Source organism: Camelus dromedarius, unplaced genomic scaffold (genome assembly GCF_036321535.1).
Source record: "Camelus dromedarius isolate mCamDro1 unplaced genomic scaffold, mCamDro1.pat HAP1_SCAFFOLD_155, whole genome shotgun sequence".
In the NCBI taxonomy this organism is placed as follows: domain Eukaryota; kingdom Metazoa; phylum Chordata; class Mammalia; order Artiodactyla; family Camelidae; genus Camelus; species Camelus dromedarius.
The window spans coordinates 2020030-2036452 of record NW_026989804.1 but is presented as its reverse complement, the minus strand read 5'-3'; positions in this window follow the sequence as shown (position 1 = coordinate 2036452).

Below are 16423 nucleotides of genomic sequence, written 5' to 3'. Positions count from 1 at the left end.
CGCGTGCCTTCCCCGTGTGTCTGCCTGTGCGGACTGCCGGGGAAAGGCGGGGGTTGGGCTGGAAATGCAGGTAGCATTTAGTGCCTCTCCATGAACAGGGTATTAATTAGCGGTTTTCCCTGCCAGGTAACACCTGTGACACCAGTCAGCTGCGTGGACGGCGGCCCCAAACCTCCCCCACACAGTCAGCTGTGTTCCGGAATTCTGAGTGTGGGGAGGTTCCGTCTTCTGTCTGCAGGACCTTGGATTTCCTAGGAGCCATTCGCGTGTCTTCCCCGAGTGTCTCCCATTGCGGGCTGCCGGGGAAATGCGGGGGTTGGGCTGGAAATGCAGGTAGCATCTAGTGCCTCCCCCTGGACAGGGTAGGCAATTAGCGGACTTCCTCCTGCCAGCGAACTCCTTTGACACCACTCAGCTGCGAGGAGTGCGGACCCAAACTTCCCACACACAGTCAGGCTTGTTCCGGAATTGTGAGTGTGGGGAGGTTCCGTCTTCTGTCTGCAGGACCTTGGATTTCATAGGAGCCATCCGCGTGTTTTCCCCGAGTGTCTCCAATTGCGGGCTTCCGGGGAAAGGCGGGGGTTGGGCTGGAAATGCAGGAAGCATCTAGTGCCTCCCCCTGGACAGGGTAGGCAATTAGCGGACTTCCCCCTGCCGGGGAACACCTTTGACACCAGTCAACTGCGTGGACGACGGCCCCAAACCTCCCCCACACAGTCAGCCGTGTTCCGGAATTCTGAGTGTGGGGAGGTTCCGTGTTCTGTCTGAGGCACCCGGGATCTCCTAGGAGCCCTTCGCGTGTTTCCCCGAGTGTCTCACATTGCGGGCTGCCGGGGAAATGTGAAGGGTTGGGCTGGAAATGCAGGTAGCATCTATTGCCTCTCCCTGGACAGGGGATTTTGTTAGCGGATTTCCCCTGCCAGGTAACACCTGTGACACCAGTCAGCTGCGTGGACGGCGGCCCCAAACCTCCCCCACACAGTCATGCTTGTTCCGGAATTGTGAGTGTGGGGAGGTTCCGTCTTCGGTGTGCAGGACCTTGGATCTGTAGTAGCCATTCGCGTGTCTTCCCCGAGTGTCTCCCAGTGCGGGCTGCCAGGGAAAGGCGGGGGTTGGGCTGGAAATGCAGGTAGCATCTAGTGCCTCCCCCTGATCATAGGAGGTAATTAGCGGACTTCCCCCTGCCAGGGAACACCTGTGACACCAGGCAGCCTCATAGACGGCGGCCCCATTCCTCCCCGACACAGTCAGCCGTGTTCCGGAATTCTGATTGTGGGGAGGTTCCGTCTTCTGTCTGCAGCACCCCGGATCTCCTAGGAGCCCTTCGCGTGTCTTCCCCGAGTGTCTGACTGTGCGGGCTGCCGGGGAAAGCCTGGGTTTGGGCTGGAAATGAAGGTAGCATCTAGTGCCTCTCCCTGAACAGGGTATTAATTAGCGGTTTTCCCTGCCAGGTAACACCTGTGACACCAGTCAGCTGCGTGGACGGCGGCCCCAAACCTCCCCCTCACAGTCAGCCGTGTTCCGGAATTCTGAGTGTGGGGAGGTTCCGTCTTCTGTCTGCAGGACCTTGGATTTCCTAGGAGCCATTCGCGTGTCTTCCCCGAGTGTCTCCCATTGAGGGCTGCCGGGGAAATGCGGGGGTTGGGCTGGAAATGCAGGTAGCATCTAGTGCCTCCCCCTGGACAGGGTAGGGATTTAGCGGAATTCCTCTTGCCAGGGAACTCCTTTGACACAACTCAGCTGCGAGGACGGCGGACCCAAACCTCCCCCACACAGTCAGGCTTGTTCCGGAATTGTGAGTGTGGGGAGGTTCCGTCTTCTGTCTGCAGAACCTTGGATCCCCTAGGAGCCATTCACGTGTCTTCCCCGATTGTCTCCCAGTGCGGGCTGCCGGGGAAAGGCGGGGGTTGGGCTGGAAATGCAGGTAGCATCTAGTGCCACCCTCTGGACATGGGAGGTATTTAGCAGAATTACCCCTGCCAGGGAACACCTGTGACACCAGTCAGCCTCGTGGACGGCGGCCCCATTCCTCCCCCACACAGTCAGCCGTGTTCCGGAATTCTGAGTGTGGGGAGGTTCCGTCTTCTGTCTGCAGGACCTTGGATTTCCTAGGAGCCATCCGCGTGTCTTCCCCGTGTGTCTCACATTGCGGGCTGCCGGGGAAAGGTGGGGGTTGGGCTGGAAATGCAGGTAGCATCTATTGCCTCTCCCTGGACAGGGGATTTTGTTAGCGGATTTCCCCTGCCAGGTAACACCTGTGACACCAGTCAGCTGCGTGGACGGCGGCCCCAAACCTTCCCCACACAGTCATGCTTGTTCCGGAATTGTGAGTGTGGGGAGGTTCCGTCTTCTGTGTGCAGGACCTTGGATCTGTAGTAGCCATTCGCGTGTCTTCCCCGAGTGTCTCCCAGTGCGGGCTGCCAGGGATAGGCGGGGGTTGGGCTGGAAATGCAGGTAGCATCTAGTGCCTCCCTTTGGACATGGGAGGTATTTAGCAGAATTACCCCTGCCAGGGAACACCTGTGACACCAGTCAGCTGAGTGGACGGCGGCCACAAACCTCCCCCACACAGTCAGCCGTGTTCCGGAATTCTGAGTGTGGGGAGGTTCCGTCTTCGGTCTGCAGCACCCCGGATCTCCTAGGAGCCCTTCGCGTGTCTTCCCCGAGTGTCTGACTGTGCGGGCTGCCGGGAAAGCCTGGGTTTGGGCTGGAAATGAAGGTAGCATCTAGTGCCTCTCCCTGAACAGGGTATTAATTAGCGGTTTTCCCTGCCAGGTAACACCTGTGACACCAGTCAGCTGCGTGGACGGCGGCCCCAAACCTCCCCCACACAGTCAGCCGTGTTCCGGAATTGTGAGTGTGGGGAGGTTCCGTCTTCTGTCTGCAGAACCTTGGATCCCCTAGGAGCCATTCACGTGTCTTCCCCAATTGTCCCCCAGTGCGGGCTGCCGGGGAAATGCGGGGGTTGGGCTGGAAATGCAGGTAGCATCTAGTGCCTCCCCCTGGACATGGGAGGTATTTAGCAGAATTACCCCTGCCAGGGAACACCTGTGACACCAGTCATCTGAGTGGACTGCGGCCCCAAACCTCCCCCACACAGTCAGCCGTGTTCCGGAATTGTGAGTGTGGGGAGGTTCCGTCTTCTGTCTGCAGCACCCCGGATCTCCTAGGAGCCCTTCGCGTGTCTTCCCCGAGTGTCTCCCATTGCGGGCTGCCGGGGAAATGCGGGGGTGGGGCTGGAAATGCAGGTAGCATCTAGTGCCTCCCCCTGGACAGGGTAGGGAATTAGCGGAATTCCCCCTGCCAGGGAACTCCTTTAACACCACTCAGCTGCGAGGAGGGCGGACCCAAAACTCCCCCACACAGTCAGGCTTGATCCGGAATTGTGAGTGTGGGGAGGTTCCGTCTTCTGTCTGCAGAACCTTGGATCCCCTAGGAGCCATTCGCGTGTCTTCCCCGATTGTCTCCCAGTGCGGGCTGCCGGGGAAAGTCGGGGGTTGGGCTGGAAATGCAGATAGCATCTAGTGCCTCCCCCTGATCATAGGAGGTAATTAGCGGAATTCCCCCTGCCAGGGAACACCTGTGACACCAGTCAGCCTCGTGGACGGCGGCCCCATCCCTCCCCCACACAGTCAGCCGTGTTCCGGAATTCTGATTGTGGGGAGGTTCCGTATTCGGTCTGCAGAACCCGGGATCTCCTAGGAGCCCTTCGCGTGCCTTCCCCGTGTGTCTGCCTGTGCGGACTGCCGGGGAAAGGCGGGGGTTGGGCTGGAAATGCAGGTAGCATTTAGTGCCTCTCCATGAACAGGGTATTAATTAGCGGTTTTCCCTGCCAGGTAACACCTGTGACACCAGTCAGCTGCGTGGACGGCGGCCCCAAACCTCCCCCACACAGTCAGCCGTGTTCCGGAATTCTGAGTGTGGGGAGGTTCCGTCTTCTGTCTGCAGGACCTTGGATTTCCTAGGAGCCATTCGCGTGTCTTCCCCGAGTGTCTCCCATTGCGGGCTGCCGGGGAAATGCGGGGGTTGGGCTGGAAATGCAGGTAGCATCTAGTGCCTCCCCCTGGACAGGGTAGGCAATTAGCGGACATCCTCCTGCCAGCGAAATCCTTTGACACAACTCAGCTGCGAGGACGGCGGACCCAAACTTCCCACACACAGTCAGGCTTGTTCCGGAATAGTGAGTGTGGGGAGGTTCCGTCTTCTGTCTGCAGGACCTTGGATTTCATAGGAGCCATCCGCGTGTTTTCCCCGAGTGTCTCCAATTGCGGGCTTCCGGGGAAAGGCGGGGGTTGGGCTGGAAATGCAGGAAGCATCTAGTGCCTCCCCCTGGACAGGGTAGGCAATTAGCGGACTTCCCCCTGCCGGGGAACACCTTTGACACCAGTCAACTGCGTGGACGACGGCCCCAAACCTCCCCCACACAGTCAGCCGTGTTCCGGAATTCTGAGTGTGGGGAGGTTCCGTGTTCTGTCTGAGGCACCCGGGATCTCCTAGGAGCCCTTCGCGTGTTTCCCCGAGTGTCTCACATTGCGGGCTGCCGGGGAAATGTGAAGGGTTGGGCTGGAAATGCAGGTAGCATCTATTGCCTCTCCCTGGACAGGGGATTTTGTTAGCGGATTTCCCCTGCCAGGTAACACCTGTGACACCAGTCAGCTGCGTGGACAGCGGCCCCAAACCTCCCCCACACAGTCATGCTTGTTCCGGAATTGTGAGTGTGGGGAGGTTCCGTCTTCTGTGTGCAGGACCTTGGATCTGTAGTAGCCATTCGCGTGTCTTCCCCGAGTGTCTCCCAGTGCGGGCTACCAGGGAAAGGCGGGGGTTGGGCTGGAAATGCAGGTAGCATCTAGTGCCTCCCCCTGATCATAGGAGGTAATTAGCGGACTTCCCCCTGCCAGGGAACACCTGTGACACCAGTCAGCCTCGTAGACGGCGGCCCCATTCCTCCCCGACACAGTCAGCCGTGTTCCGGAATTCTGAGTGTGGGGAGGTTCCGTCTTCTGTCTGCAGGACCTTGGATTTCCTAGGAGCCATTCGCGTGTCTTCCCCGAGTGTCTCCCATTGAGGGCTGCCGGGGAAATGCGGGGGTTGGGCTGGAAATGCAGGTAGCATCTAGTGCCTCCCCCTGGACAGGGTAGGGATTTAGCGGAATTCCTCTTGCCAGGGAACTCCTTTGACACAACTCAGCTGCGAGGACGGCGGACCCAAACCTCCCCCACACAGTCAGGCTTGTTCCGGAATTGTGAGTGTGGGGAGGTTCCGTCTTCTGTCTGCAGAACCTTGGATCCCCTAGGAGCCATTCACGTGTCTTCCCCGATTGTCTCCCAGTGCGGGCTGCCGGGGAAAGGCGGGGGTTGGGCTGGAAATGCAGGTAGCATCTAGTGCCACCCTCTGGACATGGGAGGTATTTAGCAGAATTACCCCTGCCAGGGAACACCTGTGACACCAGTCAGCCTCGTGGACGGCGGCCCCATTCCTCCCCCACACAGTCAGCCGTGTTCCGGAATTCTGAGTGTGGGGAGGTTCCGTCTTCTGTCTGCAGGACCTTGGATTTCCTAGGAGCCATCCGCGTGTCTTCCCCGTGTGTCTCATATTGCGGGCTGCCGGGGAAAGGTGGGGGTTGGGCTGGAAATGCAGGTAGCATCTATTGCCTCTCCCTGGAGAGGGGATTTTGTTAGCGGATTTCCCCTGCCAGGTAACACCTGTGACACCAGTCAGCTGCGTGGACGGCGGCCCCAAACCTTCCCCACACAGTCATGCTTGTTCCGGAATTGTGAGTGTGGGGAGGTTCCGTCTTCTGTGTGCAGGACCTTGGATCTGTAGTAGCCATTCGCGTGTCTTCCCCGAGTGTCTCCCAGTGCGGGCTGCCAGGGAAAGGCGGGGGTTGGGCTGGAAATGCAGGTAGCATCTAGTGCCTCCCTCTGGACATGGGAGATATTTAGCAGAATTACCCCTGCCAGGGAACACCTGTGACACCAGTCAGCTGAGTGGACGGCGGCCACAAACCTCCCCCACACAGTCAGCCGTGTTCCGGAATTCTGAGTGTGGGGAGGTTCCGTCTTCTGTCTGCCGCACCCCGGATCTCCTAGGAGCCCTTCGCGTGTCTTCCCCGAGTGTCTGACTGTGCGGGCTGCCGGGGAAAGCCTGGGTTTGGGCTGGAAATGAAGGTAGCATCTAGTGCCTCTCCCTGAACAGGGTATTAATTAGCGGTTTTCCCTGCCAGGTAACACATGTGACACCAGTCAGCTGCGTGGACGGCGGCCCCAAACCTCACCCACACAGTCAGGCTTGTTCCGGAATTGTGAGTGTGGGGAGGTTCCGTCTTCTGTCTGCAGAACCTTGGATCCCCTAGGAGCCATTCACGTGTCTTCCCCGATTGTCTCCCAGTGCGGGCTGCCGGGGAAAGGCGGGGGTTGGGCTGGAAATGCAGGTAGCATCTAGTGCCTCCCTCTGGACATGGGAGGTATTTAGCAGAATTACCCCTGCCAGGGAACACCTGTGACACCAGTCAGCCTCGTGGACGGCGGCCCCATTCCTCCCCCACACAGTCAGCTGTGTTCCGGAATTCTGAGTGTGGGGAGGTTCCGTATTCGGTCTGCAGAACCCGGGATCTCCTAGGAGCCCTTCACGTGTCTTCCCCGAGTGTTTCCCATTGCGGGCTGCCGGGGAAAGGCTGGGGTTGGTCTGGAAATGCAGGTAGCATCTAGTGCCTCCCCCTGGACAGGGTAGGGAATTAGCGGAATTCCCCCTGCCAGGGAACTCCTTTGACACCACTCAGCTGTGAGGAGGGCGGCCCCAAACCTCCCCCACACAGTCAGCCGTGTTCCGGAGTTCTGAGTGTGTGGAGGTTCCGTCTTCTGTCTGCAGGACCTTGGATTATCTAGGAGCCCTTTGCGTGTCTTCCCCGAGTGTCTCCCAGTGCGTGCTGCCAGGGAAAGGCGGGGGTTGGCCTGGAAATGCAGGTAGCATCTAGTGCCTCCCCCTGGACATGGGAGGTATTTAGCGGAATTACCCCTGCCAGGGAACACCTGTGACACCAGTCAGCTGAGTGGACTGCGGCCCCAAACCTCCAGCACACAGTCAGCCGTGTTCCGGAATTCTGAGTGTGGGGAGGTTCCGTCTTCTGTCTGCAGCACCCCGGATCTCCTAGGAGCCCTTCGCGTGTCTTCCACGAGTGTCTGACTGTGCGGGCTGCCGGGGAAAGCCTGGGTTTGGGCTGGAAATGCAGGTAGCATCTAGTGCCTCTCCCTGAACAGGGTATTAATTAGCGGTTTTCCCTGACAGGTAACACCTGTGACACCAGTCAGCTGCGTGGACGGCGGCCCCAATCCTCCCCCACACAGTCAGCCGTGTTCCGGAATTCTGAGTGTGGGGAGGTTCCGTCTTCTGTCTGCAGGACCTTGGATTTCCTAGGAGCCATCCGCGTGTCTTCCCCGAGTGTCTCCCATTGCGGGCTGCCGGGGAAAGGTGGGGGTTGGGCTGGAAATGCATGTAGCATCTAGTGCCTCTCCCTGAACAGGGTATTAATTAGCGGTTTTCCCTGCCAGGTAACACCTGTGACACCAGTCAGCTGCGTGGACGGCGGCCCCAAACCTCCCCCACACAGTCAGGCTTGTTCCGGAATTGTGAGTGTGGGGAGGTTCCGTCTTCTGTCTGCAGAACCTTGGATCCCCTAGGAGCCATTCACGTGTCTTCCCCGATTGTCTCCCAGTGCGGGCTGCCGGGGAAAGGCGGGGGTTGGGCTGGAAATGCAGGTAGCATCTAGTGCCTCCCTCTGGACATGGGAGGTATTTAGCAGAATTACCCCTGCCAGGGAACACCTGTGACACCAGTCAGCCTCGTGGACGGCGGCCCCATTCCTCCCCCACACAGTCAGCTGTGTTCCGGAATTCTGAGTGTGGGGAGGTTCCGTATTCGGTCTGCAGAACCCGGGATCTCCTAGGAGCCCTTCACGTGTCTTCCCCGAGTGTTTCCCATTGCGGGCTGCCGGGGAAAGGCTGGGGTTGGTCTGGAAATGCAGGTAGCATCTAGTGCCTCCCCCTGGACAGGGTAGGGAATTAGCGGAATTCCCCCTGCCAGGGAACTCCTTTGACACCACTCAGCTGTGAGGAGGGCGGCCCCAAACCTCCCCCACACAGTCAGCCGTGTTCCGGAGTTCTGAGTGTGTGGAGGTTCCGTCTTCTGTCTGCAGGACCTTGGATTACCTAGGAGCCCTTTGCGTGTCTTCCCCGAGTGTCTCCCAGTGCGTGCTGCCAGGGAAAGGCGGGGGTTGGGCTGGAAATGCAGGTAGCATCTAGTGCCTCCCCCTGGACATGGGAGGTATTTAGCGGAATTACCCCTGCCAGGGAACACCTGTGACACCAGTCAGCTGAGTGGACTGCGGCCCCAAACCTCCCCCACACAGTCAGCCGTGTTCCGGAATTCTGAGTGTGGGGAGGTTCCGTCTTCTGTCTGCAGGACCTTGGATTTCCTAGGAGCCATTCGCGTGTCTTCCCCGAGTGTCTCCCATTGCGGGCTGCCGGGGAAATGCGGGGGTTGGGCTGGAAATGCAGGTAGCATCTAGTGCCTCCCCCTGGACAGGGTAGGCAATTAGCGGACATCCTCCTGCCAGCGAACTCCTTTGACACCTCTCAGCTGCGAGGAGTGCGGACCCAAACTTCCCACACACAGTCAGGCTTGTTCCGGAATAGTGAGTGTGGGGAGGTTCCGTCTTCTGTCTGCAGGACCTTGGATTTCATAGGAGCCATCCGCGTGTTTTCCCCGAGTGTCTCCAATTGCGGGCTTCCGGGGAAAGGCGGGGGTTGGGCTGGAAATGCAGGAAGCATCTAGTGCCTCCCCCTGGACAGGGTAGGCAATTAGCGGACTTCCCCCTGCCGGGGAACACCTTTGACACCAGTCAACTGCGTGGACGACTTCCCCAAACCTCCCCCACACAGTCAGCCGTGTTCCGGAATTCTGAGTGTGGGGAGGTTCCGTGTTCTGTCTGAGGCACCCGGGATCTCCTAGGAGCCCTTCGCGTGTTTCCCCGAGTGTCTCACATTGCGGGCTGCCGGGGAAATGTGAAGGGTTGGGCTGGAAATGCAGGTAGCATCTATTGCCTCTCCCTGGACAGGGGATTTTGTTAGCGGATTTCCCCTGCCAGGTAACACCTGTGACACCAGTCAGCTGCGTGGACGGCGGCCCCAAACCTCCCCCACACAGTCATGCTTGTTCCGGAATTGTGAGTGTGGGGAGGTTCCGTCTTCTGTGTGCAGGACCTTGGATCTGTAGTAGCCATTCGCGTGTCTTCCCCGAGTGTCTCCCAGTGCGGGCTACCAGGGAAAGGCGGGGGTTGGGCTGGAAATGCAGGTAGCATCTAGTGCCTCCCCCTGATCATAGGAGGTAATTAGCGGACTTCCCCCTGCCAGGGAACACCTGTGACACCAGTCAGCCTCGTAGACGGCGGCCCCATTCCTCCCCGACACAGTCAGCCGTGTTCCGGAATTCTGATTGTGGGGAGGTTCCGTCTTCTGTCTGCAGCACCCCGGATCTCCTAGGAGCCCTTCGCGTGTCTTCCCCGAGTGTCTGACTGTGCGGGCTGCCGGGGAAAGCCTGGGTTTGGGCTGGAAATGAAGGTAGCATCTAGTGCCTCTCCCTGAACAGGGTATTAATTAGCGGTTTTCCCTGCCAGGTAACACCTGTGACACCAGTCAGCTGCGTGGACGGCGGCCCCAAACCTCCCCCACACAGTCAGCCGTGTTCCGGAATTCTGAGTGTGGGGAGGTTCCGTCTTCTGTCTGCAGGACCTTGGATTTCCTAGGAGCCATTCGCGTGTCTTCCCCGAGTGTCTCCCATTGAGGGCTGCCGGGGAAATGCGGGGGTTGGGCTGGAAATGCAGGTAGCATCTAGTGCCTCCCCCTGGACAGGGTAGGGATTTAGCGGAATTCCTCTTGCCAGGGAACTCCTTTGACACAACTCAGCTGCGAGGACGGCGGACCCAAACCTCCCCCACACAGTCAGGCTTGTTCCGGAATTGTGAGTGTGGGGAGGTTCCGTCTTCTGTCTGCAGAACCTTGGATCCCCTAGGAGCCATTCACGTGTCTTCCCCGATTGTCTCCCAGTGCGGGCTGCCGGGGAAAGGCGGGGGTTGGGCTGGAAATGCAGGTAGCATCTAGTGCCACCCTCTGGACATGGGAGGTATTTAGCAGAATTACCCCTGCCAGGGAACACCTGTGACACCAGTCAGCCTCGTGGACGGCGGCCCCATTCCTCCCCCACACAGTCAGCCGTGTTCCGGAATTCTGAGTGTGGGGAGGTTCCGTCTTCTGTCTGCAGGACCTTGGATTTCCTAGGAGCCATCCGCGTGTCTTCCCCGTGTGTCTCACATTGCGGGCTGCCGGGGAAAGGTGGGGGTTGGGCTGGAAATGCAGGTAGCATCTATTCCCTCTCCCTGGACAGGGGATTTTGTTAGCGGATTTCCCCTGCCAGGTAACACCTGTGACACCAGTCAGCTGCGTGGACGGCGGCCCCAAACCTTCCCCACACAGTCATGCTTGTTCCGGAATTGTGAGTGTGGGGAGGTTCCGTCTTCTGTGTGCAGGACCTTGGATCTGTAGTAGCCATTTGCGTGTCTTCCCCGAGTGTCTCCCAGTGCGGGCTGCCAGGGAAAGGCGGGGGTTGGGCTGGAAATGCAGGTAGCATCTAGTGCCTCCCTCTGGACATGGGAGGTATTTAGAAGAATTACCCCTGCCAGGGAACACCTGTGACACCAGTCAGCTGAGTGGACGGCGGCCACAAACCTCCCCCACACAGTCAGCCGTGTTCCGGAATTCTGAGTGTGGGGAGGTTCCGTCTTCTGTCTGCCGCACCCCGGATCTCCTAGGAGCCCTTCGCGTGTCTTCCCCGAGTGTCTGACTGTGCGGGCTGCCGGGGAAAGCCTGGGTTTGGGCTGGAAATGAAGGTAGCATCTAGTGCCTCTCCCTGAACAGGGTATTAATTAGCGGTTTTCCCTGCCAGGTAACACCTGTGACACCAGTCAGCTGCGTGGACGGCGGCCCCAAACCTCCCCCACACAGTCAGGCTTGTTCCGGAATTGTGAGTGTGGGGAGGTTCCGTCTTCTGTCTGCAGAACCTTGGATCCCCTAGGAGCCATTCACGTGTCTTCCCCGATTGTCTCCCAGTGCGGGCTGCCGGGGAAAGGCGGGGGTTGGGCTGGAAATGCAGGTAGCATCTAGTGCCTCCCTCTGGACATGGGAGGTATTTAGCAGAATTACCCCTGCCAGGGAACACCTGTGACACCAGTCAGCCTCGTGGACGGCGGCCCCATTCCTCCCCCACACAGTCAGCCGTGTTCCGGAATTCTGAGTGTGGGGAGGTTCCGTATTCGGTCTGCAGAACCCGGGATCTCCTAGGAGCCCTTCACGTGCCTTCCCCGAGTGTTTCCCATTGCGGGCTGCCGGGGAAAGGCTGGGGTTGGTCTGGAAATGCAGGTAGCATCTAGTGCCTCCCCCTGGACAGGGTAGGGAATTAGCGGAATTCCCCCTGCCAGGGAACTCCTTTGACACCACTCAGCTGTGAGGGGGGCGGCCCCAAACCTCCCCCACACAGTCAGCCGTGTTCCGGAGTTCTGAGTGTGTGGAGGTTCCGTCTTCTGTCTGCAGGACCTTGGATTACCTAGGAGCCCTTTGCGTGTCTTCCCCGAGTGTATCCCAGTGCGTGCTGCCAGGGAAAGGCGGGGGTTGGGCTGGAAATGCAGGTAGCATCTAGTGCCTCCCCCTGGACATGGGAGGTATTTAGCGGAATTACCCCTGCCAGGGAACACCTGTGACACCAGTCAGCTGAGTGGACTGCGGCCCCAAACCTCCCCCACACAGTCAGCCGTGTTCCGGAATTCTGAGTGTGGGGAGGTTCCGTCTTCTGTCTGCAGCACCCCGGATCTCCTAGGAGCCCTTCGCGTGTCTTCCCCGAGTGTCTGACTGTGCGGGCTGCCGGGGAAAGCCTGGGTTTGGGCTGGAAATGCAGGTAGCATCTAGTGCCTCTCCCTGAACAGGGTATTAATTAGCGGTTTTCCCTGACAGGTAACACCTGTGACACCAGTCAGCTGCGTGGACGGCGGCCCCAAACTTCCCCCACACAGTCAGCCGTGTTCCGGAATTCTGAGTGTGGGGAGGTTCCGTCTTCTGTCTGCAGGACCTTGGATTTCCTAGGTGCCATCCGCGTGTCTTCCCCGAGTGTCTCCCATTGCGGGCTGCCGGGGAAATGCGGGGGTTGGGCTGGAAATGCAGGTAGCATCTAGTGCCTCCCCCTGGACAGGGTAGGGAATTAGCGGAATTCCCCCTGCCAGGGAACTCCTTTGACACCACTCAGCTGCGAGGAGGGCGGACCCAAACCTCCCGCACACTGTCAGGCTTGTTCCGGAATTGTGAGTGTGGGGAGGTTCCGTCTTCTGTGTGCAGGACCTTGGATTTCCTAGGAGCCATCCGCGTGTCTTCCCCGAGTGTCTCCCATTGCGGGCTGCCGGGGAAAGGTGGGGGTTGGGCTGGAAATGCAGGTAGCATCTAGTGCCTCCCTCTGGACATGGGAGGTATTTAGCAGAATTAACCCTGCCAGGGAACACCTGTGACACCAGTCAGCTGAGTGGACGGCGGCCCCAAACCTCCCCCACACAGTCAGCCGTGTTCCGGAATTCTGAGTGTGGGGAGGTTCCGTCTTCTGTCTGCAGCACCCCGGATCTCCTAGGAGCCCTTCGCGTGTCTTCCCCGAGTGTCTCCCATTGCGGGCTGCCGGGGAAATGCGGGGGTGGGGCTGGAAATGCAGGTAGCATCTAGTGCCTCCCCCTGGACAGGGTAGGGAATTAGCGGAATTCCCCCTGCCAGGGAACTCCTTTGACACCACTCAGCTGCGAGGAGGGCGGACCCAAACCTCCCCCACACAGTCAAGCTTGATCCGGAATTGTGAGTGTGGGGAGGTTCCGTCTTCTGTCTGCAGAACCTTGGATCCCCTAGGAGCCATTCGCGTGTCTTCCCCGATTGTCTCCCAGTGCGGGCTGCCGGGAAAAGTCGGGGGTTGGGCTGGAAATGCAGATAGCATCTAGTGCCTCCCCCTGATCATAGGAGGTAATTAACGGACTTCCCCCTGCCAGGGAACACCTGTGACACCAGTCAGCCTCGTGGACGGCGGCCCCATCCCTCCCCCACACAGTCAGCCGTGTTCCGGAATTCTGATTGTGGGGAGGTTCCGTATTCGGTCTGCAGAACCCGGGATCTCCTAGGAGCCCTTCGCGTGCCTTCCCCGTATGTCTGCCTGTGCGGACTGCCGGGGAAAGGCGGGGGTTGGGCTGGAAATGCAGGTAGCATTTAGTGCCTCTCCATGAACAGGGTATTAATTAGCGTTTTTCCCTGCCAGGTAACACCTGTGACACCAGTCAGCTGCGTGGACGGCATCCCCAACCCTCCCCCACACAGTCAGCCGTGTTCCGGAATTCTGAGTTTGGGGATGTTCCGTCTTCTGTCTGCAGGACCTTGGATTTCCTAGGAGCCATTCGCGTGTCTTCCCCGAGTGTCTCCCATTGCGGGCTGCCGGGGAAATGCGGGGGTTGGGCTGGAAATGCAGGTAGCATCTAGTGCCTCCCCCTGGACAGGGTAGGCAATTAGCGGACATCCTCCTGCCAGCGAACTCCTTTGACACCTCTCAGCTGCGAGGAGTGCGGACCCAAACTTCCCACACACAGTCAGGCTTGTTCCGGAATAGTGAGTGTGGGGAGGTTCCGTCTTCTGTCTGCAGGACCTTGGATTTCATAGGAGCCATCCGCGTGTTTTCCCCGAGTGTCTCCAATTGCGGGCTTCCGGGGAAAGGCGGGGGTTGGGCTGGAAATGCAGGAAGCATCTAGTGCCTCCCCCTGGACATGGTAGGCAATTAGCGGACTTCCCCCTGCCGGGGAACACCTTTGACACCAGTCAACTGCGTGGACGACGGCCCCAAACCTCCCCCACACAGTCAGCCGTGTTCCGGAATTCTGAGTGTGGGGAGGTTCCGTGTTCTGTCTGAGGCACCCGGGATCTCCTAGGAGCCCTTCGCGTGTTTCCCCGAGTGTCTCACATTGCGGGCTGCCGGGGAAATGTGAAGGGTTGGGCTGGAAATGCAGGTAGCATCTATTGCCTCTCCCTGGACAGGGGATTTTGTTAGCGGATTTCCCCTGCCAGGTAACACCTGTGACACCAGTCAGCTGCGTGGACGGCGGCCCCAAACCTCCCCCACACAGTCATGCTTGTTCCGGAATTGTGAGTGTGGGGAGGTTCCGTCTTCTGTGTGCAGGACCTTGGATCTGTAGTAGCCATTCGCGTGTCTTCCCCGAGTGTCTCCCAGTGCGGGCTACCAGGGAAAGGCGGGGGTTGGGCTGGAAATGCAGGTAGCATCTAGTGCCTCCCCCTGATCATAGGAGGTAATTAGCGGACTTCCCCCTGCCAGGGAACACCTGTGACACCAGTCAGCCTCGTAGACGGCGGCCCCATTCCTCCCCGACACAGTCAGCCGTGTTCCGGAATTCTGATTGTGGGGAGGTTCCGTCTTCTGTCTGCAGCACCCCGGATCTCCTAGGAGCCCTTCGCGTGTCTTCCCCGAGTGTCTGACTGTGCGGGCTGCCGGGGAAAGCCTGGGTTTGGGCTGGAAATGAAGGTAGCATCTAGTGCCTCTCCCTGAACAGGGTATTAATTAGCGGTTTTCCCTGCCAGGTAACACCTGTGACACCAGTCAGCTGCGTGGACGGCGGCCCCAAACCTCCCCCACACAGTCAGCCGTGTTCCGGAATTCTGAGTGTGGGGAGGTTCCGTCTTCTGTCTGCAGGACCTTGGATTTCCTAGGAGCCATTCGCGTGTCTTCCCCGAGTGTCTCCCATTGAGGGCTGCCGGGGAAATGCGGGGGTTGGGCTGGAAATGCAGGTAGCATCTAGTGCCTCCCCCTGGACAGGGTAGGGATTTAGCGGAATTCCTCTTGCCAGGGAACTCCTTTGACACAACTCAGCTGCGAGGACGGCGGACCCAAACCTCCCCCACACAGTCAGGCTTGTTCCGGAATTGTGAGTGTGGGGAGGTTCCGTCTTCTGTCTGCAGAACCTTGGATCCCCTAGGAGCCATTCACGTGTCTTCCCCGATTGTCTCCCAGTGCGGGCTGCCGGGGAAAGGCGGGGGTTGGGCTGGAAATGCAGGTAGCATCTAGTGCCACCCTCTGGACATGGGAGGTATTTAGCAGAATTACCCCTGCCAGGGAACACCTTTGACACCAGTCAGCCTCGTGGACGGCGGCCCCTTTCCTCCCCCACACAGTCAGCCGTGTTCCGGAATTCTGAGTGTGGGGAGGTTCCGTCTTCTGTCTGCAGGACCTTGGATTTCCTAGGAGCCATCCGCGTGTCTTCCCCGTGTGTCTCACATTGCGGGCTGCCGGGGAAAGGTGGGGGTTGGGCTGGAAATGCAGGTAGCATCTATTGCCTCTCCCTGGACAGGGGATTTTGTTAGCGGATTTCCCCTGCCAGGTAACACCTGTGACACCAGTCAGCTGCGTGGACGGCGGCCCCAAACCTTCCCCACACAGTCATGCTTGTTCCGGAATTGTGAGTGTGGGGAGGTTCCGTCTTCTGTGTGCAGGACCTTGGATCTGTAGTAGCCATTCGCGTGTCTTCCCCGAGTGTCTCCCAGTGCGGGCTGCCAGGGAAAGGCGGGGGTTGGGCTGGAAATGCAGGTAGCATCTAGTGCCTCCCTCTGGACATGGGAGGTATTTAGAAGAATTACCCCTGCCAGGGAACACCTGTGACACCAGTCAGCTGAGTGGACGGCGGCCACAAACCTCCCCCACACAGTCAGCCGTGTTCCGGAATTCTGAGTGTGGGGAGGTTCCGTCTTCTGTCTGCCGCACCCCGGATCTCCTAGGAGCCCTTCGCGTGTCTTCCCCGAGTGTCTGACTGTGCGGGCTGCCGGGGAAAGCCTGGGTTTGGGCTGGAAATGAAGGTAGCATCTAGTGCCTCTCCCTGAACAGGGTATTAATTAGCGGTTTTCCCTGCCAGGTAACACCTGTGACACCAGTCAGCTGCGTGGACGGCGGCCCCAAACCTCCCCCACACAGTCAGGCTTGTTCCGGAATTGTGAGTGTGGGGAGGTTCCGTCTTCTGTCTGCAGAACCTTGGATCCCCTAGGAGCCATTCACGTGTCTTCCCCGATTGTCTCCCAGTGCGGGCTGCCGGGGAAAGGCGGGGGTTGGGCTGGAAATGCAGGTAGCATCTAGTGCCTCCCTCTGGACATGGGAGGTATTTAGCAGAATTACCCCTGCCAGGGAACACCTGTGACACCAGTCAGCCTCGTGGACGGCGGCCCCATTCCTCCCCCACACAGTCAGCCGTGTTCCGGAATTCTGAGTGTGGGGAGGTTCCGTATTCGGTCTGCAGAACCCGGGATCT